We start from the raw sequence: 23,692 nt of genomic DNA, 5'->3' as shown, positions 1-23,692 counted from the left end.
TTCTTTCAGGAGCTGCCCCTAAGCAGTGCCACCAAGAGTTAATATTCTTCCGAGGCCTAAATGTATCTCCCTGTGGGTGTTGGAGGGCCATTTTGTAGAAATACGGTTTTCAGAGCTACACGTACGCCTCTGTTTCAAAGGGACTGCCCAGGCCAACCATGATGGGGCCAAACAAAATACTCCCAAGAGCTGGATGCGATGTGTGTGTCCACCAGTTTGAGTCTTCTCTTCTTAAGGAAAGGAAATATGCTCAAAATCAGCTTCTAAGGAGATGCTTCACCCTTATTTCAGTCATTTTGCTTCCTTCCTTTCTCTCTCTTCCTTGTCTTCTTGTCTTCCTCATTTTCCTCACCTCCTCTGTTTTCTTCTCCTTTTTTCTTTTCTCTGTTGAGGAAGCCAGAGTTATATTTCCTTTCTCATGTCTCCTAACCCTGAATTCATAGCCACAGACCCAGATCGCGTACGTTGAGCTTAAAGGAAGAGCCGGAAGCTGCCCCTCTAGAGAGGCCGAGGTAGGAAGGGACGATGAAGCTGGAAGTGACTTGCTCTGCGTGAGTCTAAGTGTCAATGTCTCTCATGTACTTTGATACTTCAGAAAGAATAACCAAACTCTTCAAAGTTCCCTCTGGATCTTCCTCTTTGAAGAGAAATCTCCTAAAAGCAGTGTTCGGAACCCTGGGATCGCAGAGGATGTCTCTGCCCCTGGACTTGCGTCATTTCCCAAAAGAAGGGGAGACAAACATTCCCGTGACTCCCCCACCAAGATGGCCACAGAGAAACACGAGCCGAACACGACTGCACGTGCATGGCTAGGCTGCAGGGCAAAAACTTCCTCTAAGATTTCCCCTTCGACCACTGAGGAAACGTCCCTGGTTAGTGCCAAAGACAGACCCATCTTGCTTTGTGGAAGTAGCACGAGCGAAGCATAAACACACCTCCTTCTCCCAGATGCTCCGGGCTCTGTTTACAGATTGAATCTCAGGATGTATATATTTGATGTTCTTATTCCGGGATATTAATGGCAAAATGAACTTGTCTGGTGATGGCTCCGTCACATTAATGTCTGATGGACGGTTCAGATGTGAAAGGTGCACGGGACGTCTGAGGACTCCGCGTCTGCTCCTCGGAGGCTGCAAGGCTGGAATGTGAACTTGTTTAGAGTGAACCCAAATGGAGTCGATTTAACCCTGCAGGAGTGGAGCCATCTTAAATACCACAGCCCCAGAAGGCAGGGTCTTGGTAAATAGAATAAAATGTGCAAAATATTTACCTTGTGATTAGCAATCTGCCTAATGCAGTCGGGCAGCATTTTTAGGAAGCTTTGTGAGTTTTAACCATTAATTCAAAATTTATAGCCAGTTCAGAGTTCAACTAGTGACGGGGCTCTGCGGGTTCGTGCTAATAAGGACATGGGAAACCCTGTCTGTCTCACTGAGGAGACTCCAGAGCCCCAAAGTCAACCAAATCAAACCTCTACAACTGGTAGTAAAGAACAGTTCTGATAAAAAGGTTTATTTTAAGTTGAAAAATCGTTAGCAAAAGCAACTGTATTTTTTTCTGGATCTTGCTTTGTAATAACCAGTTGAAAGCAAACATCAGAAGCAGGTGAATATGGATACAATTTTCATTATTTCTGGAATATTTAACTAACTCTACAACTGCTCGAAAAAGATGAACTTTTTTTTTCCTCATGGTAAGTTTCTTTGTCTCGTGACCAGAAAAGAAAATAACAGAAATACTTCAGCTTTAAAAAAAACCCATTCCAATTGACACAATGCCAAGAAGAGTTGAGACTCTTGCTTCACGCCCTTTTTAGTGGCCATTAAATCCAGAGCCCCTGTGTGCCCAACACCATGTCAGGTACAAAGGACAGAGAGGTGACTCAGACATGAATGCTGCCCTTTGAAACTACCTTGTTCTTCAAGAGGCAGTAGCTGAGGTGTGCTCTCTGTGGGAATCTTTTTTTGTAAGACAAAGTGTCCCCCCAAGAAATGCTACCAACATCTTCCATCCCTGCTCATTCCTGACTCATACTAAAAAATGTGAGCTTGGGAAAAAAAAGAAAGAAAGAAAGAAAAATGAGAAGTAAATACATTTGACAATAAATTTGAGATCATAAACCTTGGGATTCTTTTTATAATACGGCGTACTTCAAAATCAGGCAGTTATTTTTCATTCGACATGGATTTAAAGGTAGCTCAAAGAAAACATAGGATTAACTGTAAGTAGTGGGAGAGCGAGTGGGAGCCAAACTTCCAAATAAACACATCAGAGGCTTGGTCTAAAAAAAGGCAGAACACAAATAACCTCCTCTTGATGCGCCTACAGTTTCGTTTAACTGTTCCCAGGTCGTGAACTAATTTGCCAAAAAAGAGGTTAACTCCAGTGCAGCAAGGCGACATTTCAGGAAACAGGTTTGTGCATGTGGCCTTTGGAGGCTGGGCCACTCGAGGCCCTGCTGGAGAAATGGCTCTCAGATGAGCACTTCTGCAAACTCTTTAGTGTAAGTTAGTGGCAGAACGGGCGATGCATTCGAAAGCGGGAGAATATGGGCCAGACACAGACTTGGCTGATACCCAAATGCTGAAGTCTCCAAATCAAAGACTTAGCCTTAACGAATCTGTTTTGAGAGGCTGTGTCATCTCGGGCAGCCCGCTTGCCTTCCTTCCGTGGCAAGGTGTCCTCCCTGTAAAACAAGGAGCAAGGATGAGCTCCTCTTTCAAGCCCCTCCCAGCACGCAGAGGTCCTTCCCCAAGGACTCAACACAGGAAGGCTGGCCTCTGCCCCCAGAAGCTTCCAATTGAACGAAAACAGTCAAGTAGCCAAAGTCCTGGGAGCTCAGCTGCAGACCGATTTCCATTCACGCTCATCTTTCAGAACCCTGGGACTGGAGGATGAGCGAAGCATTATATCATTTCCAGGCACAGACCTAAGTTCTTTCTTCAAGTCTCATGATTTCTCCTCGAATTTTACACTTCATCATTTGCTGCCTCATCTGACCTAACTGAGTGAGTCTCCTGATTTTCACGTGTGTGGAAGCTCCCTGGGGATTGGGGTAAACATGCACATTCTTGGGCCTTCCTTGTTTCCAAGGGCTCTCATTCTGCAGGTCTGGGCTGGGGCTGAGGCCAGGGGAAGGCGTGCTAAACAAGCACCCCAAGGACTCCCACGGCCCGCGCTTTGAGGAACGCTGTTCTAACTGTTCTGAATTGGGGGTTCATCTCCTTCACGCACTCAGTCTCCCCGGGGGCCAAGGCCCCATCTGACTTTGCAACATAGCAGAGAGCAAGATGAAAGAAAGGGGCATGCCAGGTGTTCAATCACAGGCCATGTGTTCAACACAGTTCAAGGCGGAAGTGAATCAATGAAAGAGTAGAACGCACATAATCAGGAAGATCATTCTCACCGTCAACTACCAAACACTAAAGTCTTGTACAACTCTTCAGGCGACGCTGGAGAAGCCCCAGTGAGTGGGAGAGGGGGCACAAGGCAGACTCTGAGGGTGGGGCTCCATCGGGCCACCAGAAAATGTAGGCTGCCAGCAAAGGGATACAGCTTCTCCAGCAAACACATTTGTCCAGAGGGAATCCCTAAGCCGCCACTATATTTTAAGCTGCATCCCTCAAAATGTCAAAAGTGAGATTAAGTGTAATGATCGTCAATTCACTCCTGTCCTCCTGGTACTGCGCTGAGCATCACAGCCCGTTTGGGGTTGTAGGGCAACGGGGGAGGAGGGGGTTGGGGACGGTCTTTAAATGTAACCGAATAGAGTGAGCTCCACTCTGTCTTGGGGGGATAAAGCAGTTCACAGGCTGCTACTTTTTTGTGACATAGCTTTTATGGGGGGAGAGCCAGAATATTAAGCTCATTGCTTCCAGATGGGGAGGTTGGACAAGACAGAGAGGCCTTGGCTCTGAAAGCCTGGACGCCGTGGTGCGATAGGGATGTGACATATTGAAGTAATCGAGATAGAAGATCTGGCTTTAGCCAAGGCTGTCAGATAGATACTTTTTAAAACATTACATGGTTTGTAACAAGGTATTGTGTATCCTCCCAGAAACCCTGCCGCCTCAGTCTCTGGGAAGGCGGTGGGGGGAAAAGTGTGCTTATTTTGCTTGAGTTACTAAAGCTCCTTTTATATATGAGGAATTTGGCATCTCTTGGCTGGGAGCGGCTGAGCCAATAGTCCGATGCACTTGTAATGTAGATCATGCTAGTGACTCGCTAAGTAAGTCCAGGTGCTTGCATAAGAGGCAGGGTCCTAAGCACTCCCTTATTTGAGCCCTGAAGCAATCATGGCCCGGTGCCTCAAATGAGCCTCAAATCTGTTTAATAAATCATCTGTCTATTTATAGAGTTAATCCCAAGGAGAAATCCTTCAGGTTGTCTGGTGGGGCCTCCTCCACCAGAGGGCGCCCAACACCCACCTCATTCGGGCCGGGCTGCTCTTGTTTCACCAGGAGTTTCAGCCTGCCTGGAAGCCCTTTGTCCGGTCCTTTCCTTCTCCTGTCACCTTCAGGCCCTGGATGCATGCATATGGACTAAAGCAGGGTGGGGATGGGGAAGAAAACCCAGACTTCTCTGGCAGGTCTTTTCCTCCAGTGTCCACGGCGACAGTTTTGTTCTGGGATGGCTGGCACGGGCCCACAGTAGAAAGGGAGAGAAGGTCCAGCTGCGTTTGGAAATCCCTTGTTTGCAATGTGCCGGTTTACTCGTAATTCTCTTAGTCAGGCGACAGCCCCTTCCTTGGTGAACTTCACACCTGAGAACAGGTTGGGGCATCTCCACGGGCCCAGGGTCTGCTTCGCATTTCAAGGGCTGGAAACTGTTAAGCTTGTATATTGATTAAAATTTTGTATTAGCTTTTCCTCCCTTTCAATGTAATTTCAGGATATTTAATTGCAACCAACCATCTGCAGGGAGCGGGGAGGAGGTACTTGATGTGAAACAGCACACAGGGAAAGCCGGCCAAGTACGAAAAGATTGCAGCTCGGGGCTGTGTGGTTGTGACAACCGAAATCTCTTTTGTTCTCCCGGGCAGGCTCTGAAACCAAAGCCACGGGAGAGCTCGCTCTGAGCTTGGAGTCAAGGTGACCAGTTGTCCAGGCGGGCCTCCCAGCTGCCTCTGGGGACTTGGGCAAGTCCTTGAAAGTTTCCTGGCTTCAGTCACCTGGTTAGATGCTGGGGAGAGGAAATGCCTGCCGTTTGCCACTAGCCATGGGGATGTGGAGAGAAATGGAGTGAGTCTTCGAAAGGCAAGTCTCTGTGGACTATGGTGGATGTTAGTTATAATGACCTAGCTTCAAAGTGACTCAAACATCAGGGAATGATGGTTCTACTGAGATGAGTAAAGAAACATTAGTCAAACATGAGTCCCCTCGGTCTTGCTGAAGGGTGATGGTTACTTGTTCAGATGTCTGCGGGTCCAGACAGGTAATGCAAACATAATTATGAAGGAATTCCTGCCACAGACAGAGCACGTGCACAGTAAATATTTGTTGACCAAATGAGTGAATAAGAGTGAACAAGAAGGGACAAGGCCAAAAAAAAAAAAAAACTGAGTCTAGGATAGGGCATTAGGGAATGGTGGGGACCATGTTAAACTGGAAGAGACATGCTCTGTCTTTGCTGTTCAAATTATAGTTCTTCAAAACACTACTTTAAATATCTTCTGACTTAATGGCCACTGATTTATATCTCTACATTCACTTTCGTGTATACTTAGGGCTACTTAAAAGACCAAGAAAGGAGGAAAATTTTTAAATTTTGGTAGTATAGGAAGTCCCCAATCTGCCTAGATGAGCCTGATTTTAATATCCTATCTTTGCTCAGAAATACAGGTCTATTTTCCCTTCTACTTACCCACTTTGGATTAGGTTAACTCACTTCGGAAATAGTACAGACATATGGAGGGTACCATGTAGAATGAAGGGTCATAGCAGCCATCTCTACTGCAGACCTCGATCTGGAGGGCAGATTGATACACGAATGATCAATCCCTGCTTGTGGTCCTCAGGAAAAGGCCTCGTCAACAGAACCACGAGGTTATGATGGAGCCAGAGGGAAAGCTGGCCTGAATTTAGACCCGGTCATGGAATGGGGCTCTCCTCGGTTCGCAGGGCTCTTTGTGAGGACCCATGAGATAATGTCACGTGAAAGGGCTTTGTAAATTGCAATGTGCTCTATCAATATAAAGAGTTAACGCTATTGACTTTGGGGAGAAACTGGAGGAAACAGCCTCGTATGAGTTCATTACATCCCTTCCATTGGATCATTGGCTTGGCTCTTTCTATAACTGAATAACATGCCTGTTTCTGGGGTCAACTTCTTTTTTTGTTTTTTTTTCCTAAAGCTATTTCTGACTTGAATGAATGTGTCTTGCTCGGGTTGGCCTGTTACCTCTGACCCTCACTCCTTGCTCACCTGCAGCTTGGCCCACATCCTTGGATGTGGGGTAATGAGCCATGGGACCAAACCCTCCACAGGCCTCTCTCTGTGCTCTGCCTCCTCCAAACCACAGCAGTGGGCCCCACTCTCACTCATTCATTGTTTGCATTTCTTCCATTTCTGTATCTCCCTCAATGATATTTAGTTGCAGATTTCCTACATTATATTTTAGGTGCCACATGGTTTCATCCTGGAGCCCAGAGAGAGGCAGCTAGCATCACTCAGAAGCAGGTAAGGTGGAGGGCGTGGCCAAGCCAGCTCTTCCTGCCAGCTCCCCGCACTGCTCCCGGCCCTGGTGGAGGCAGATGCTTAAAGTTATGTTTCTAATAAGAGGCATGGATTTGCACTGCCTAATGATCAAAGTCAAATGCCTAAGCCTGGAATTCGAGGCTCTCCAAATCTGGCAAGATCTTTCTTGCCTTATCCTCCCCCACTTCCTTATAAGTACCCCGAGCTTCAGGCACCACAGAGCACCCCCCTTTCACGTACACGTCCCACATTTTCTCCCATCCAGCCTTGAGACAGACAATCCCTTCTGCTTGAAACATTTTTTTTTCCTTTGGAATGTCTGCCTGTTACAATCATGAACCTTTATAGAGAGAAATGCTTATACACCCCTCGGATTTCCATAATGAGGGAGAGGCAAGGTGAAGCGTCACTACCCTCTCTGGGAGAGGCAAGGTTGGAGAAAGGCTTCTCTCTTCTCTCCCTACGTTTCACCAAGAAGAGGAGTGACCAGAACCAGGACCTAAGCAGGCTGGGCTCGGCCCCGCCCTCCCACCCCCTTTGTAGGGCTCCTGCTGGTTCCCTTGGGCCAGGGCTCAGCAGAGTCAGGAGACCCTGCTCTCTGCGCCTGTCCCTCCGCTGCGGCAGGACCGGCCTGGAGCAGCGAGGCCCCTGCGGCTGGCAGGGTAAGCCTGGCGGTCTGCAGACCCAGCCTGCCCTCTCTGGGGTCCCCCAAGCTTTCCGCTGCAAGAGGTGGGGGTGGGGGGCGGCTGTGCTCTCCTTTGTTCTGATTTGTCTCTCTTGCTTGAATTGGTTCTGATGCTGAGGGGAAAAGAGCAGTTATGAGTCATAGCTTTCAAACCTCAACAACCAAATAGCCTATCTTCTGTGAACGTCTTCACAGACGTCTCCTCTGACCCCTTGACCTGGTACCCTCCGGCCCTCCCATTTTCCTCTCTGGGTGACTCCCGTGGAACTTCAGAATTGTGCTCTACGTGTTCACCCTTCTGTTCAACCTCTATTTACAGGTGTTTGAAGAGCTGGGATTCTCCTGAATTTCAACGTCACGAGAAGTCACATGTCAAGTTGTGGTTTCCTCTGAAAATCCAATTCTCAGCATTCGTGTGGTATCATGAGAACAAAACTAGACAGAAGGCCTGGATTTAAGCCTCAGATTGAGGCCTATAAAATATGGACAGGCTTTTAGGTGCCAGTAATGATGCTGGGTGCTTTTTGAGACATAATCTTGAGATAGTTGAGTAATGTTTCCTTTTTTATAATGATGATCGCTGATGCTCAAACACAAAACAAACCAAATGTACCTAAAACAACAATAAGGAAACAGTGATTTGCTTAGGCCCCCGTAGCCAGTGGTCGGGAGACCCAGGGCTGAGCCTGCAGACTCTTGACATCAGATGCTCCATCCCTTGCATCTCATCACACACGTTTCCTCTGTGCCTCTTGCCGTCCCTCTGAGGCCACAAGAGTAGTCTATCAAACATGTCCGGAGCCACATACGGCAATAAGTGATAAACGTCAAAATAAATGCTCCAGGCTGCAAGTGTGCTCAAGATTCCACACAGGGCTGATCTCCGTGGCCTTGTATGTTCCTCGCAGCCTTAACAGAAGGAGCAGGATTGATTGGAGCCCGGGAGGGAGATTCTTGAGCAGGCAGAGAGGGCTAGGAAGGGCCTTCTAGTAACAAAGGAGCAGAGGCGGCTAGATTGAGGGAAATTCAGGACACTGCGACCCCAGGTTGGTGTTTGGATGAGATGGGAGGTAGAGCTAGAAAAGACAGTTAGATCTTTACTTGATGGGATAGTGGTTTCTCATTTAGGATGAACCACAGTGTCACCATTTTGAAGACACACCCCCGGTCCCTAGACCTGCCAAGTCAGGATCTCCTGGGGTGGGTGGGGGCAACTGTGATCTTTTCTATCTTCCACAGACGACTCTGATGCTGCGTAAAGGATGAAAAACGTGAAGAAAGGGAGGCCGTTAAGCTGACACAGAGCCCTGGGCTTAGATTCACGAGTCCTGGATTGGAGTTCTGGTCTTAGCATTTATGGTGTTGAATTGGGGCAAATCACTGTCCGCACCTCGATTTTCTAATTTTTACAACAGGAGCAATCACAGGTGAGTCAACCTCCCTCCAAAGGACATTATGATGAAAAAGCAAACTGCTGGTCTGAAAACCCAGCCCAGCACGTGCCCACAGGAGAACGTAAGTACAGATGAGCTGAGTCTCTGAATTGGCAGGTGCTGCAGGTCGCTGATGTCTGGGGCTAGCAGGGCGCGTGGTGGGATCGAGCACTGAGGATCGGTGGGCCCTGGTGAGTGGCTAAGGCAGGGTTTCAGGTGTGAGCTGATAAAGTACAGAGATGGTGAGGCCTTGAGGACATCTGTGTGGCCACAGGCCAAAGGGATTCCAGTTCTCTGTGGGTGAGAGACAAGGCAGTATCCACACTTGCAAATGAAACAAGCCTCTCCCAGTGCTGGACTGGGTGCCCTGGAAGGGCTGGAGGGCAGAGAGATGCAGTTCTAGTTTAAGAAAGTTGGCTCTTTTAATACAAACTCACAAGCAGCTTTACTGGGGGAACGAATGCCATGTATTCTGTCTTCCAGAACATGGTCAATGATCCCAAAGAGGTGTCAAGGGCAGAAGCACTGGGAGAGGGACCTTCCAGGCAGGACAGCCTGGGTTCTCTGATTCTGGCATCTTCCATCAGGTGAGGAGGGAGGACAGGGAGGCAAAACTCTGAAGGCTGAGCAAAAGCCGAGCGGAGGTCAAGTCCACACCCCCGATGCTCCCATCTTGTTCCCTGGAGCGACTCCCTCTGATCCTGAAAGAGTTACTACCCCTCAGGGTGGGGGTGGGGGCCCTGCTCCCCTCCCTCCCCTCCTGGCAGCCACAGGACCCATTATCTCATGAACTTTGCCCAGATCCCCGGGAGATAAGTATTTCCTTATGGTAATGATTGTTATGCTCGTTTTACAGCTGAGCACGTGGAGACAGAGAGATGGTCCTGAAAAGAGGGAGACATTTTCTTCCTTTTCTCTGGACTCCGTCAAGTTCAAATCATAAAACTGAAAGCACAGGGAAGATCTCTGAGTATTTCCAAGCCCGAGGTAGCAGGGAGCAGCCCTGGGAGAAGGAATGCTTATTGCGGGCTTGGTGTGCTGTAAAATTTATGTCCAATTTTTTTGAGGGGTGGGGGGTAGTTCCTTTTTATCTCCTTTTTATTTTCATATGCCCATAAAGAAAGTTGGAGTTTCAGAAATAATCTCGGGCAGCCTGCATTTTGCATAGGAGGAAATCAAGGCCAAAAGAAGGAAATTGTTAAACAGGCTCTGAGGGGAAACGCTGAGCCTCCAACTCCCAGCTGCATCGATGCCCCGCTGACTCCTCACCTAAACGGTTTCACATGCGCTGTGGGCCGATTCGCGGGGCAAAGGCATCTCCAAGGGGAACGCTGCCCTTCCTCAAGGTCATCGTGAGAGCCTGGTTAGAGGCTGGACTTATCTGCAAGGTTTGAGAAACATATTGAAATTATCAAGTCTTGGAACACGGCCGTCTTTTGCGCTGAGCTTTCACCGCCTTATTGAGTTCCTAAACTTGAACTTCTCAAGGTTTAGCCAGTCAGTTTTATTTGCCTCATCAGAAGCCCTGCAATCTTAAGCTGGTCCCCCAGGCCCCGGGGTGAGGATTCGGGGAGGTATGGGAGCCACGCTCACTACACAGCCCTCCAGGACTGACCAGGGAGAGGGGTTCCAGGAAACCTCCTCAGACTGGGCACAACCTGGGCCCTGGGAACCCTGTGCAGGGAGGGGCATAGACAGGGCATCCTGGATGGCTGCCCTCCGGATGACTTCCCAGGTAGGAAGACAGGCCACCAACATAGAGCTGTGGGCCTGAGTTACAAGAACCAACATGGAGGTCAGTACAGAACAACTCCTTTCTAAGCAAGTGATCTGTTACTGGAGGCTTCCACAATTACAAATTTGAATAACCCAAATTATTTTATTATAAGCGTAAAGAGGAAAAGAAGAAAAGATGTATTTTTGAGACTTATAAATCTATCAATGCCATAAAAAAACCTATTTTTTTTTTGCCTTTGAATTTACTTTTAAGACAATAAATGGATTTTATTTTCAGGAAACTTAGAGAAGTTTGTTAATTTTTTTTTTCTTAAGGTTAATTCTGATGTTTTCCTAAATTTATTCTAAATCAACTGCTGGAGTTATCTTGGCAGATATTTGGTGATCTTAGTATTTTATCACATCTAAATCTATTTCATAATGTTTTTATTCTCAAGAATGTTTCTCAGCAAAAGCACTGTCCTTGCTACTCAAAGCACCCTTGGATAGGATGGATATAAGATAGAGGGAAAGTGTTTAAATTATAAGAACACCAAGTAATGAAAGAAAGAACAGGAAGGGTGCCCCTCCTCACCTTTTTGGGTAAACAACAGACTGGACAGAGCTGGCAAATACAGCACTGCCATGGAGCAGTGGTGAAACCAGCGTTTACAAGTAATTTAGCGCTATTGATCACTAAGCAACTCTCGATTTTTGTAAATTTTGAAGATCTGTGTTATTTTGAATTTTGATCAGTTTGGGACTATGTTTGAATTCATCCAACTTTCTAACTATACTGTACAATATAAAAAATAACGTGGAAGTTCAGAGAAGGGAGTAGGGGGAAAAGACTAGAATCAGAATTAAAACCCACAACTTTTGCTTCCGGGCAATTTTATACATGATTTACTCAGCAACGTTATCTACCAAAGATGCACCATCCTTATGTTCTTAGCATGTTTGACACAACCCATTGTCTCTTTCAGGGAAAATCACTGTCGAGAAGGCATCATATTAGACGTGTTCATTTCATTCGGTTCCGAGGACGGTGCTGTAGTCAGTTTCTTCATGGCCCAGTGCCCGTAGAGTGCTGTGCTATTTCCCTGTGTCCCTAGTCTTTCTAGAATTGTGGCCCCTTGAGTCCTGGCAGTTCTGAATTCCAATGTTCATCTCTCTGGCCCCTAAATATGGCATCTTAGCAACTACCCTCTGCCAGGCTTTGCAGCCTCTCTCCCTGCACCAAGAACTGACAGATGCAGCAGGTCCAAGCAGCACCAAAATTGTGCATGCAACTTAGCCCCGTAAATCTTGGCTGCTACGGTAGCGCTCTGCTGCCTTTGTCTTAGTCTACTTGTCTTACTGTCTCAGCTAGAACAGTGGTTTGCTACAGCTACTGCATCATAACCAGAAGTGAAAGATAACATGTGTTCCTGAGATTTGTGTATGTAGATCTGGGTCATTCTTTTTACCAGATGAATAGAATTTACATATATAGGACATTGTATTTATTTATAGTTGGATATTTGAGTGTTTCCCAATTTTTTCACTGTTTGAAACAAGGCTGCTGAATTTTCCTGGACATGCTTTCTCGTGCATCTTTGAGACTTCCTCTAGAATATACATCTGGAAGTGGGATTGCTGAGCCAGAGAGGACGCTTATTTGTAACTTCATTACTTATTGCCAATTTTCCTTCCAAAGAAGACGATGCTTCTTTACCTTTTCCCCAGCAGGATGTGTTTCTGTTTACCCCTGTCTTCCGTAACATTTGATTGTGAGATCATTTCATATTTGATCATCAAATGGAAATGGATTTGTATCTTCTTATTTTATGAATGGGGCTCTCAAGTTCATTCCATTCCAGGGTTCTACTTTTGGAAAAGCTTGTTCACATCCCTGGTCTATTTTTCAAGTGGGTTTTTGTCTCTTCATTATGAATCTATTCTTTCTTCTAGTTTTATTGATATATAATTGACATGTAGCATTGTATAAGTTTAAGGTGTACAGCATAATGATTTCGCTTACAAACATCATGAAATGATTACCATGATAAATGTAGTGAACATCCATTATCTCATATAGATATTTAATTAAAGAAATAGAAAAAAAATTTCCTTGTGATGGGAGCTCTTAGGACTTGCTCTCTTAACAACTTTCATATGTAACATACAGCAGTGTTAATTATATTTATCATGCTGGACATCACATCCCTAGTACTTACTTATCCTTTAACTGGAACTTTGTACCTTCTGAATACCGTCATCCCATTCCCCTTACTCCCACCCTCTACCTCTGGTAACCACAAATCTGATTTCTTTTTCTATGAATTTGTTTGTCTGTTCATTTGCTTTGAAGCATAATTAACCTACAACACTATGTTAGAGATATCACTTCACAGCTGTCAGAATGGCTATTATCGAAAGGACAACAAATAACAAGTGTTGGCGAGGCTGTGGAGGAAGGGAACCCTTGTGCGCTGTTGGTGGGAATGTAAACTGGTGCAGCCACTGTGGAGAAGAGTATGAAGGGTCTTCAAAAAGTTAAAAATAGAAATACTATACAATCTAACAATCTCACTGCTGGGTATTTATCCAGAGAACATGAAAACACTATAGAAAATATATGTGCATTCCTGTATTCATTGCAGCATTATTTATAATAGTCAAGATATGGAAGAAATCTAAGTGCCCATCAACAGATGAATGGATAAAGAAGATGTGGTATATATACACAATGGAATATTACTTAGCCATAAAAATAATGAAATCTTGTCATTTACAACATCATGGATGGACCTAGAGGGTTTATGCTAAGTGAAATAAATCAGACAGAGAAAGACAAACACTGTTGTGAGTTTACTTACATGTGGAATCTAAAAAACAAATTAAAATGGTCTTAAGAACCATCCAAGACAGCCTATAGCTTTCCTTTATAGTCACTCCTGGCTTTTGCACACAATAAGGCGCCTTGTATTTTGTATGTTGACTGTGGTGATGGAAGCACAGATCTATGCATGTAAAAAACAAATCAAATGAACAAACATGACAAAACAGAAATGGAGTCATAGATACAGAGAACAAACAGGTGTTGCCAGAGGGGAGGGGTGTGGAGGGAGGAAAGAAATAAGTGAGGGAGAAAGAGGTACAAACGTCCAGTTGCGAAATAAATGAGTCATGGGTATGCAATGTACAGTGTGGGATTACAGTCATTAATTATGTAATATATTTGGTGACAGATTGTAACTAGACTTGTGGTGATCATTTTGAAATGTATAGAAATATTGAATCACTGTGCTGTGTAGCACGGATCTGTTCTTTATACAACCAGGATCCCAATTAATCCTTAGTCTGTTGTATATGTGGGAAATCAATCTGAAAGTATTTACTGAACACCTTCTACATGTAGTGCTAGGGACACGGGGGTGAATAAAACAAACTGGGTTTCCATTTTCATGGATTGTATATTGTAGTTGCGGGGGGCAGGTTATCAACAAATTAATTAATTAATTTTAGATTAGAAGAAATATTCTAAAAATGAAACAGGAAAATGAGATAGAGAGTGATGGATATGCAAAGTGCTAATTAGAGCAGAGAGGTCCCAGGAAGCCTCCAGCTGAGGCTGGATGAGAAGAAAAAGTTCCACGATGCGATTTTAAAAGAGAGAGTTTTTATACTTTCCTTCTCTGATATTTCATTGTCAGTGCAAAGAAACGCAACAGATTTTTGTATATTAATCTTGAATCCTGCTACCTTGCTGAGTTCGTTTATCAGCTCTGTAGTGGAATCTAAAAAAAAGGAGACAGATGAACTTACTTACGAAACAGAAACAGACTCACGGACGTAGAAAACAAACTTGTGGTTACCAGAGGGGAAAGGAAGAGGGGTGGAGAGATAAAGTGGGAGTTCGGGATTAGCAGATACAAACGACTGTGTGTAAAATAGATAAACAGTGAGGCCCTCCTGTATGGCACAGGGGACTATATTCAGTACCTTGTAATAGCCTATAATGAAAAAGAGTATGAAAAGGAATATATGTGTATGTGTATAACTGAATCACTATGCTGTACATGAGACATGAACACAACATTGTAAACCAACTATATTTAAAGAAATAATTAAAAAGAGGAAGTTCCATGAAGCTGACTGACCAGGTGTGCACCCTGGATTCAGATGGCCCAGGGTCACATCCTCCATCCGTCAGCTGTGACTCTAGAGCAAGTTCTCTAAACTCTCTGTGCTTCAGTTTCCTCTTGTGTGACGTGAGGATCATATTTCCAATAGGCAGGCCTCTCAGATGCCCCCTGGTGACCTTTGTCTCCAGGTACCCATGTCCTTGTGTAATTCTGTGGAACGTAGGCTGGACCTAGTGACTCACTCCTAATGGCTAGAATACAGCCAAGTGCTAGGCTGCCACTCTGAGATGAGGGTTTAAAGGGCAGTGGCTTGCATCCTGCTGACTCGCTCTCTCACTCTCTCTTGCTTGCTCTCTTCAGGAAGCCAGATGCCATATCAAGGGGTCCAAAGGACGAGGATCCAAGGATGCCCTCCAGCCAGTAGCCATCACGGAATTCAGTCCTACTAACAACCACAGAGGGAGCTTGAAGTGGATCCTCCTCCAGATGGATGACGTGACTGTGACCCTGGCTGAGAAGCTGACGGCAGCCTTGTGAGGGACCCTGAGCCGGAGGACCCTGCGGAGCTGTGCCTTGACTCATAACCCACAGAAACTGTCAGATAATAAACACATGTTATTTTAAGACATGCGGATTTGGGGTAGTTTGTTGTAGAACAACAGATAACAAATATAATGAACGACCTATCAGGCGGTGCCGGTGCGGGTGACATTATTTAACACAAGTGAAGTGCTGTGAACTTTCATAGCACTTGATAAGGGATCCATAAATGGGGGTGTTATCCTACTTATTGCCAAGATTAGGCAACTTGCACATTACCTAATATCGAGACTGACGGCGAGTCTTCTCTCCCACGAATTCCCCTCACGCCCCCTGGACCACAGAGCAACCACTGCGGTTACAGATCTCAAGGGTGACGTCTTCAAACGGGCGAACGCTCCAGCCCACCAACATCCTGACTTCTTCCAGGCTTTACACACAAGCCCCAACCACAGAGCAGCCTCCTGACTTTAGAAACCTCCTCCTACTATTTTCTGTGTCTGATGCACCCAATCTAGAACTGTATTCTGTCTTCTCAAGCCCCCCCTACACCAAGGTCAACTTGAAGCCCACTGGGGTTGAGCAGTGCAATGTTACGGAGCTCGGAAGGAGACAGATCAGGTGTGTGTGACCATGGGCAAGCCACACGACCTCTCTGCACCCATTTCCTTGCCCGTCAAGTGAAGGCAGCAAGGCCGACCTCCAAGAAATACCGCGAAGGTGAGTATCTTCACACAATTAGCAGAATGCCTGACCTAACACTCACTGAGCAAAACTTAGCCATTTCCAGTATTATCATGACTTTGTATCTCCCCCCACCCCTTGTGTGACACTAGGAACCTGAAGGGGATCCCACATGTGCTAGGTGGGCCTTGACACCCAAGGAGGCTCTTAGGTACCAACGTTCACTTTCTCTCCATCACCTCCTGCGCGTGTACTATTTGGTTCCTCGCACCCTTGTCCCTGAGTCACATGGCAGTGAGGGCGTCCTAAAATTCGGGCAGTGCAGTAGCAGCAGAGAGGGGGTGTGCGTGAGGGTGGTGCTTACAGGCCTCAGGTAACACGTAGGACCCGTTTAACTGTAGAACTAAGATGACAGGACCTTCTGCATTCTTCCTCCCCACCTTGAAATCCTTTCCAGCTTGAGGGCCCCAGGCTCTGAGCAGCCCAAGCCTCGGCTGCTGCTCTGACTGTATCAAGTCCACGCAGTGTATTTTTCTTTCATCAGTTTACCCAGATGAGAAGCTGCTGGAAATCTAAAGCCTCCATGAGATTATTTGCTGTGTAACAACACGAACCCCATCTATTCATATCGCACTTTACTGTGCGGGAAACTTGTGTGTCTGTGATGCCACACAGTCTCCAAAATAAGGCTGAAAGGTGGTCAGCGATCGTTAACCCCTTTCCACAGACACTCAGAGAGGGAAAAATTTGCCCAGGTTCCTAAAGCCGAGAAGGACGGGGCTGGACTTGAATTCAGGTCTTTTGAATTGAAGTGATCACTGATGTAGTTAATGCCGTATGTTGAGCATTTTTACTTGTGTTATCCCACTTACATGCATTTTGGAGGATGATGATGAGATAGGTTTAGAGAGATGACGTGACTTGGGGATGGGCACACGGCTGGTGACAGCAGAGCTGAAACCCGGGTCTCTGGTTCTAAAGCCATTGCTTTTGCCCCCACGCCGTGCAGCTCCCACATCCAGAGGTGATGGGCCATCGGAAGGCAGGAGCGTACCTCACCGCAGGCCCTCGACACTGAAGTCACGCCCACGGCCAGTCTTCAGAGAGCAGGGACACCCTGGTTCTCAGCCCTCACCGCCCACCCGGCCACCTCCCCTCTCCTCAGACCCAGGGCCTCTGAGGGTGGGCGGGCCCAGCTCTTGGGAGAGATCCAGCCTGCCGAGGAGAGAGACCTGTGCCAGGGGCAAAGGGCTATGTATTTTCCACAATAATAATTATGCCAACCTGGTCTTAGACATGTCATTCAGAAGCAGCTTTCATTTTCCTACAAAATGACTCAGATTTGAGGGAGTTTGCTCAAAATCCTGCAATAGCCAACCACTTCCTTTAAGAGAAACTTAAGTCCTTAAGTGTCCCCGAGGCCCTACCTAATGTGACCCCTGACCCCTGATGGTTTGCTTAACCCTACTTTGTGTTCCCTTTCCTCTGACCACACTCTCCTCCTGACTGCTGTTCCCCAATCAGTGCCAGACGCAGCCCCGCTGCATCACCCTGAGTGCGCTGCCCTTGGCCTGACCAACTCCTTTACCTCCTTTCATGTTTCTGCCTAAATGTCATCTTCGTAATGAGACTTAGCCTGGTAGTGATTCAAAATGATCGCCATCTCTGCAGGCCCACCTTTCCACACTCTGTCTGTTTCTTTATCACTTTCTTAACATATCATTGATTTATTAATGTTACTCATTACTGATGCCCTCTCTCATTGGAATTTCAGCTTCTTTGGGGAGAGGGGGGTGTTTTCTGCCTGTATTGTTCATGAATTGATTCCCCGGACCAAGCACAGTGCTTCACATCCAGTAAGTGCTCAGGATATTACGGATGGGTGGATGAATGAATGAATGAATAATGATGCTTGCAGGCCACTTAACCTCTCTGAATCTGCTTTCCCTAACTAGGAATAACACTGCTATAGCCACGAACAGCAGCTGCTTTTCCCTCTCTTGTGTTTCTTCGACATCTGATAACACAGCTCCTCCTTCCTGTGTGCAAGACATTCCGCGTGGTTCTGATGGCACTGACCAGAAGGGTGGTACTGTCACCCAAGCTGGCCTGGCTGATGGACAAAGGCCATTTTCCCGGCTATGGTTTTGCACAGATGGGTGTATGTTCCCAGCATCTGTAAGATTAGATCAGGGTGCTGTGGGTGAGGGTGGCTTGGAGAAGCCCCGGCTGACAGGGCCATGGGGGCTGGAGGCTGTCAGCAGCCAGCTTGCAAAATAGGAAGGCAGTTTCTTCGAGGATGAAGCCAAGGAGAGGCAGGCAGAGCAGAGACAGTGGCCTCAAGAAACAGCGGGCTTTGCACTCTGTCTGTTAGTAAGGACTGGCTGAGTGTGAGCCGAGGCAAACAAGATCTGGGGAATTAACTGGAGGACTGATAAGGAGAGAGAGAGACAGAGGAGCCAGAGAGACAGAATTCTCTGTCCTGGATGCCATCCTTCAGCTTCTGCTTGTCAAAGTCCTGTTCATCCTTCAAACCCTCATTCGAGGATTTTTTTGCACCCTCTCACTTTCTCAGGCTGAATGGCTCACGATTCCCTCATGACCAGGGTACCAGGTTGAGACTTGATCACACCCCTACCATGACAAATCCCAGTTGTCTGTTGTGTTAGTCATCCAGAGCTGCCGTCACAAAATACCACAGACCGTGTGGCTCACACAGCAGAAGTTTACTTTCTCGCAGGTCTGGAGCCTCGAAGTCCAAGATCGGGGCGTCAGCAGGCTTGGCTTCCCTTGAGGCCTCTCTCCTTGGCTTGCAGACAGCCGTCACCTCACTGGGTGTTTACAGGGCTTTCCTGTGCCTATGGCGTCTGTGACCTCCTCTTCTTACAAGGTTACCAATCATATTGGATTATGGACACACATACAGCACCATCTTGACTTAATCACCTCTTCGAAGGCCCTATCTCCAAATACAGTCACGTTCTAAGGTACTGCATGGCCTTAAGGCTTCCATGTATGAATTTGGGCGTGGTGGTTAAATTTAGCCCATAACACCTGTTTATCTGCCTATTTCCTCCACCAAGTTTCTTGAGGTTACTTGAAGCTGCTTTGAAAATGCTTGATGAACAAAGAAAAGAAAGAATGAGTGAGTAAATGAAAAATACTGTCCTGGCCCAGGACAAGACAGACCTTGCATTTGTCCACAGTGGCCGCTTCCCTAGTCCCGCCTCCCCCAGTGGATCTCAGAGACCCTTGTGAGCCGGCTTGAGTCTACCAGAGGTTATTGGAGTTCCTTTGGCCCTGCTTCAGGGTAAGAGGCCTGCCGAGGCGATGCCTATATTCAAATGGTCAAGAATCAGATTAATCATTTTCATCCCAGTTAAAGTCTTCCTGCCTCTACTCTCTTGCTCTCTTCCAACAGCCAGTAAATCTCCCAGAGCTGTCAATTCTTCCAAAGTAGTTATCACTTGACCAGCTCTTGCTTGCACTAGAGAACCAGCTCCCCAACTGCCTTGTTTGCCATCATGGTCCCCATTTGAACATCCCCTCCCACCCCCATCCTTGTGATTGCAAGCTATCTAGAATACAGGGCTGACCGTGCCATTCACCTGCTAAAAAATTCCAAGGACATCCCATTGTCTAAAATACTAGGTCACCACTAACACAGCCTTCGCACCTCTCATGACGACTGTCTCATCCAGGCCCCCAGAGGGCCTCCTGGTCTCCACCCTCCTGCCCCGTAGGGCCACACCCCTGAGCCCCAGTCTCTGCTTCTCCCACTGCGTGCAGCTTTCTTCCCTCCTTCTTCCCCAGGGAACCTGCGTTTCCCAGGCCAACTCAGACCACGTGCTCAAAGCTTTCCCAGCCACCACCGTTGGTCATCCTTTGAGCTCTTATAGACTCAGTCGTTGTGGATTATAGCTATTTGTGTGCATATATTTATATGCACCTGCTAGACTGGATGTCACTTAATCTTATAAATCCATGTATCACCAGTGCCCAGCACGGTACGTGGGATATAATATATACTCATAACGGTAGAATTTTTCTGAATGCTTAATATGTGCCAGGCATAGAGACACGCATGGGTATGACCTAGACCCAGACACGACTCACCGCAGTGTGCTAAAGGCTTGAATGGAGATGGGGATGGAAAAGGCTTCCGGTAGAAGCATCATGTGGTCTGGGGCTCATTGCATGGGTCGAAAGACAAAAGTAATTCCTTGCCCGTACAGGATATAAACAAGGGGAAACATTCCCAGTAGATGCAAGTGGCCCAGTTTGAGGAAAATAAGCAGCAGCCAAAAAAGCTTCAAGAATACTGAGTGGCTGAAAGTTAGCTGAGAAGACAGAGTCATTTGCTGAACGCGTCTTCATGTTGAAGTGAATGTCCTTGGCTGGCAACACTGGTCACCTGTTTTCATGAACTTCCAGGGAGCAGGAGACAAGGCAAGAGCCCACATATGGGATGACTTAAACTGGCGCGAGGGAGTGCGTGTGTCACTCTGATCGGGGGTGGTACGTGCTATATTATTAGTCCCAGGCTGAGGCCACAGAACAGCCATAAATCAAGACTCGGTGTTTAAAAAACAGTGGAAGTGCTAAGGAAACACGGAGTGGCTGACCTGTGGGGCTGAGCTGTTACTCCCTACAAGAATTTCGATGACTAATGATGTGGATAAATAAGTGCTTAACTTTCTCATAACCACACCACGTGTAATTTATTTAATTTTGGGGGGATCACGCAGTTCTGGGAGCCCTTCAGAACGATGGTGATCAGTTGGAAAAGGTCCCCACTATTCAGAAAAGGCTGGAACCTGTGCTTCCAAACAAGATTTCCCTCCCAGCCCCCGGTAACTGGGATTCATGGATAGAAAGGTGGGATTTAGAAGAAGCCACCCACCGTTCCAGGTTAATTTATAGTTTTTGAAGTTCTACCAGTTGATTATCATTCAATGGGGTCTTTGAGTTAAAATAATAATTAGGAAGGAGGTGGATCTCGCTTCAGGATTTGTTGGATCACATCCATGGAGATTGGTGGCAATCAGGTGAGAGAAAGGCCGAAAGGCTTATGGGGTCAAAGGATGACAAGTCCTAGAGGCCTTAGGCTGCCTGTCTGCCTGCCGTTCTGTTAATTTGCCACCCTTTCACCTCTCTGAGCCTCGACTTCCTCACCTGTAGAAGGGGGCTGACACTCCCCACCTCACAAAGTGCTGTGAAGACCAGCAGGCAAGGTCAGACACCTATGTGTGGGTGTGACATGCTTCTTAGATGTGTGTGAAAGTCAGGTAGGTTTCAGTTGAACAACCGTTACAGATGCATAGACACATTGTAAGGAAAGGTTGGTCCAGATAATTATTAACTACAAAATTCCTAATTGCACTTCACTGTTTTGGTGCAATCTTAGAAATAATATTTTTTATATGTTGCTTTTTTAAAAAATAGTTTCTGGACTTTTTTGTTTTTGTGGTCTTTTGTTTTTTTTTTGTTTTGTTTTGTTTTGTTTTTACTTTACAACTGAATTCGGAAATAATGAGCATAAGCCAAGTGGTGACCATGTATTTGAGGTTATAGAGTGTTTGCTTTCAGTGCATTTATTTTGTTCAGTCATTCAACAATGACAACAAAATGAGTATCCATTACTTGGCATTGCAGTCTCAAGTGTGTTAGGTTTATGAGACATATTAACTTGTTACTTTCTTCTTTTAAATTTCAACATTTAAAAAAATATATTGATAAAAAAATATATTGATATATCCAAATAAGTTTCCAAACATGGCAGAACACAGACAATACCACTGATAAATAGAATTATTGACTGGTAGCAATGCACTCAGGATAACTCAAAAGTTTTTTCATTAGTGATGGTGAGAGTCTAAATTAAACACAGAGATGTGTTTTGAGCATGTCAATGGAAAATATAGACAGTAAAAAGAGTTGAAACCCACAGGTCATGTATCTAAAATATTTTGGTTAAGGCATCATCTAAATCTAAGGAAATATTAGGAACGGAGGTCAGAGGGTGGTGCCAGGGCGACAGATAAAAACCAGCAGGCAGGCAGAGGAAGTGGAAATCCTGTTCCCAGACTCCATGCCTCTCCTGGGCATCAGTCTAGGTGCAGGATCAGGATGCTCTGCTTTCGTTCTTCTCTGTGTCGTTCAGGGTGCATTCTGTAAGTCAGTGGTTCTCCCTCCCTCCTGGCTGCCCAGAGACCTGCCATAGTGGCAGAGGTTATTTTATATTCCCCTAACATTTCCAGGAATTGAGATCAGCCAGAATCCTGGAAGAGCTGTACTCCTTAGACGAAGAAAGCAAATTTGAATGTTACAAGAAACAGGATGTACTAGAAGCGATGGTTCACCTCACCACATAGATCCTGTCCCAGGGGCCAAAACACTCCCCAGCTGCCAGCTATGTTCTCTTCCAGGAAACCTACATTGGTTAACGGTGGTTGTCTCACCAAAGTCATGCACCCTTTCAACGGGCCATCCCCATACAGGGATTCACTGATGGAGAGGTACAAGGGTCCAGCCCCCTTGCCTCAGTGGAAAGTATCTTTGAAGGACCATCCCAGCTTTAGAGCTCCTTGTGGGATTAGCTGAAGCCGTCATTGTAACTGTATCTTAGTTCAACTTCTTCCGCTACCCAACCTTGCTCTTCTTACCTTTTCATATGTAATTACCACTCTCCGATAAGCCACTTGCATGCACATCTCTACCTCATAATCTGCTTCCCAGGAAAACTTCCTTGTGATGTGCAAAGACATGCAAAATGGTATTTTGGGGGTCCAAAAATGTTAACATAGGTGGATTATAAGTTTTAGAGACAGAGTCTGTAATATCTGTGATCTTATAATCATTCCGATGTGTCTCTAAATAAAAATAACCCAAGTCCTAAGTTTCAGAATAACATAATTTTGGCAAATCTATGCAAGTTAGTAGATTTGCCTAGGGAAAAACAATTCCAGTTAGAAGGGCCAGTGTGGGTTGTTATTTATAAACTGGAAATTCTGCTTCAAATATATACATATCCTTAGGAGATATATTTTAAGTGAAATATAAAAGGTGCTTAGATACATCAATTACTTATATGGTTGAAAACTGTTTCTCTTAACCAGGGGAAACACAGCATTGCTCTTTCATTTGCTTAAAATGCTTTGTCTTCAGAGAGTGTAAAGGTAACCTATTTCATCTCTAGCCATGCTATTACAAATTCTCAGTTAGCTCAATCTAAATAATGGGGTTTTATTTCATGTGAAATCACTTTAGAAAAAAGATGCATTTTTAGGATACAAATATGATTGCTTTAGTAATACTAAAGCTATGCTGTAAGCACCTGAAAACTAACTTTAGTTTTAAATTCAGTTACTTTTTTTTTTTACTTAAAAGAAAATAACATACACACCAAAAAAAGGAAAGTATAGCACATACGCAAATGTCTAAAGCGACTATACCCAACCACGCAGGTTAAGAGACAGAACTAGCTAACCAGCCAGCACCAGCCATCAAGCATTGTGAACGAATCATCTTGGACCTGGATCTTCCAGCTCAGACAAGCTGCCCCAGACAGGGCTGGCTACATAATTGATGGGCCCCAGGGCAAAATGAAAATTCAAAGGCCTATGTTCTTAAAGTAGGAAAGAATTTTTTTTCATGGCCTCTTAGTTGACCTGCCATGGTATTTTCTGTTTGTTTGTTTGTTTGCTGTTTAATGTCATTCTCCTTTTGGCACAGGGATACATGCCAAGTGAGTGCAGACCCTCAAAGATGCCTGAACCCCCTCTAAGAATAGGGGTGTTTGAAGAGGG

The 23,692-nt window shown here is 45.8% G+C and overlaps 2 long non-coding RNA genes across 2 annotated transcripts; both read left to right on the top strand.

The window, feature by feature from the left end:
* The first annotated feature begins 8,022 nt into the window (after window positions 1-8,022).
* Window positions 8,023-15,286, top strand: LOC140685909 (uncharacterized). The gene is made up of 3 exons (XR_012059367.1): window positions 8,023-8,808; window positions 12,091-12,264; window positions 15,021-15,286. It is a non-coding gene; the product is annotated as an uncharacterized lncRNA (long non-coding RNA).
* Window positions 8,882-10,699, top strand: LOC140685910 (uncharacterized). Its single transcript, XR_012059369.1, has 3 exons — window positions 8,882-9,005; window positions 9,298-9,401; window positions 9,671-10,699. It is a non-coding gene; the product is annotated as an uncharacterized lncRNA (long non-coding RNA).
* Window positions 15,287-23,692: the final 8,406 nt, after the last annotated feature.

This window comes from Vicugna pacos, chromosome 15 (assembly GCF_048564905.1).
Source record: "Vicugna pacos chromosome 15, VicPac4, whole genome shotgun sequence".
Taxonomy (NCBI): domain Eukaryota; kingdom Metazoa; phylum Chordata; class Mammalia; order Artiodactyla; family Camelidae; genus Vicugna; species Vicugna pacos.
Note: the sequence above shows the minus strand (reverse complement) of the source record. Positions and strands in the feature narration are given on the sequence as shown.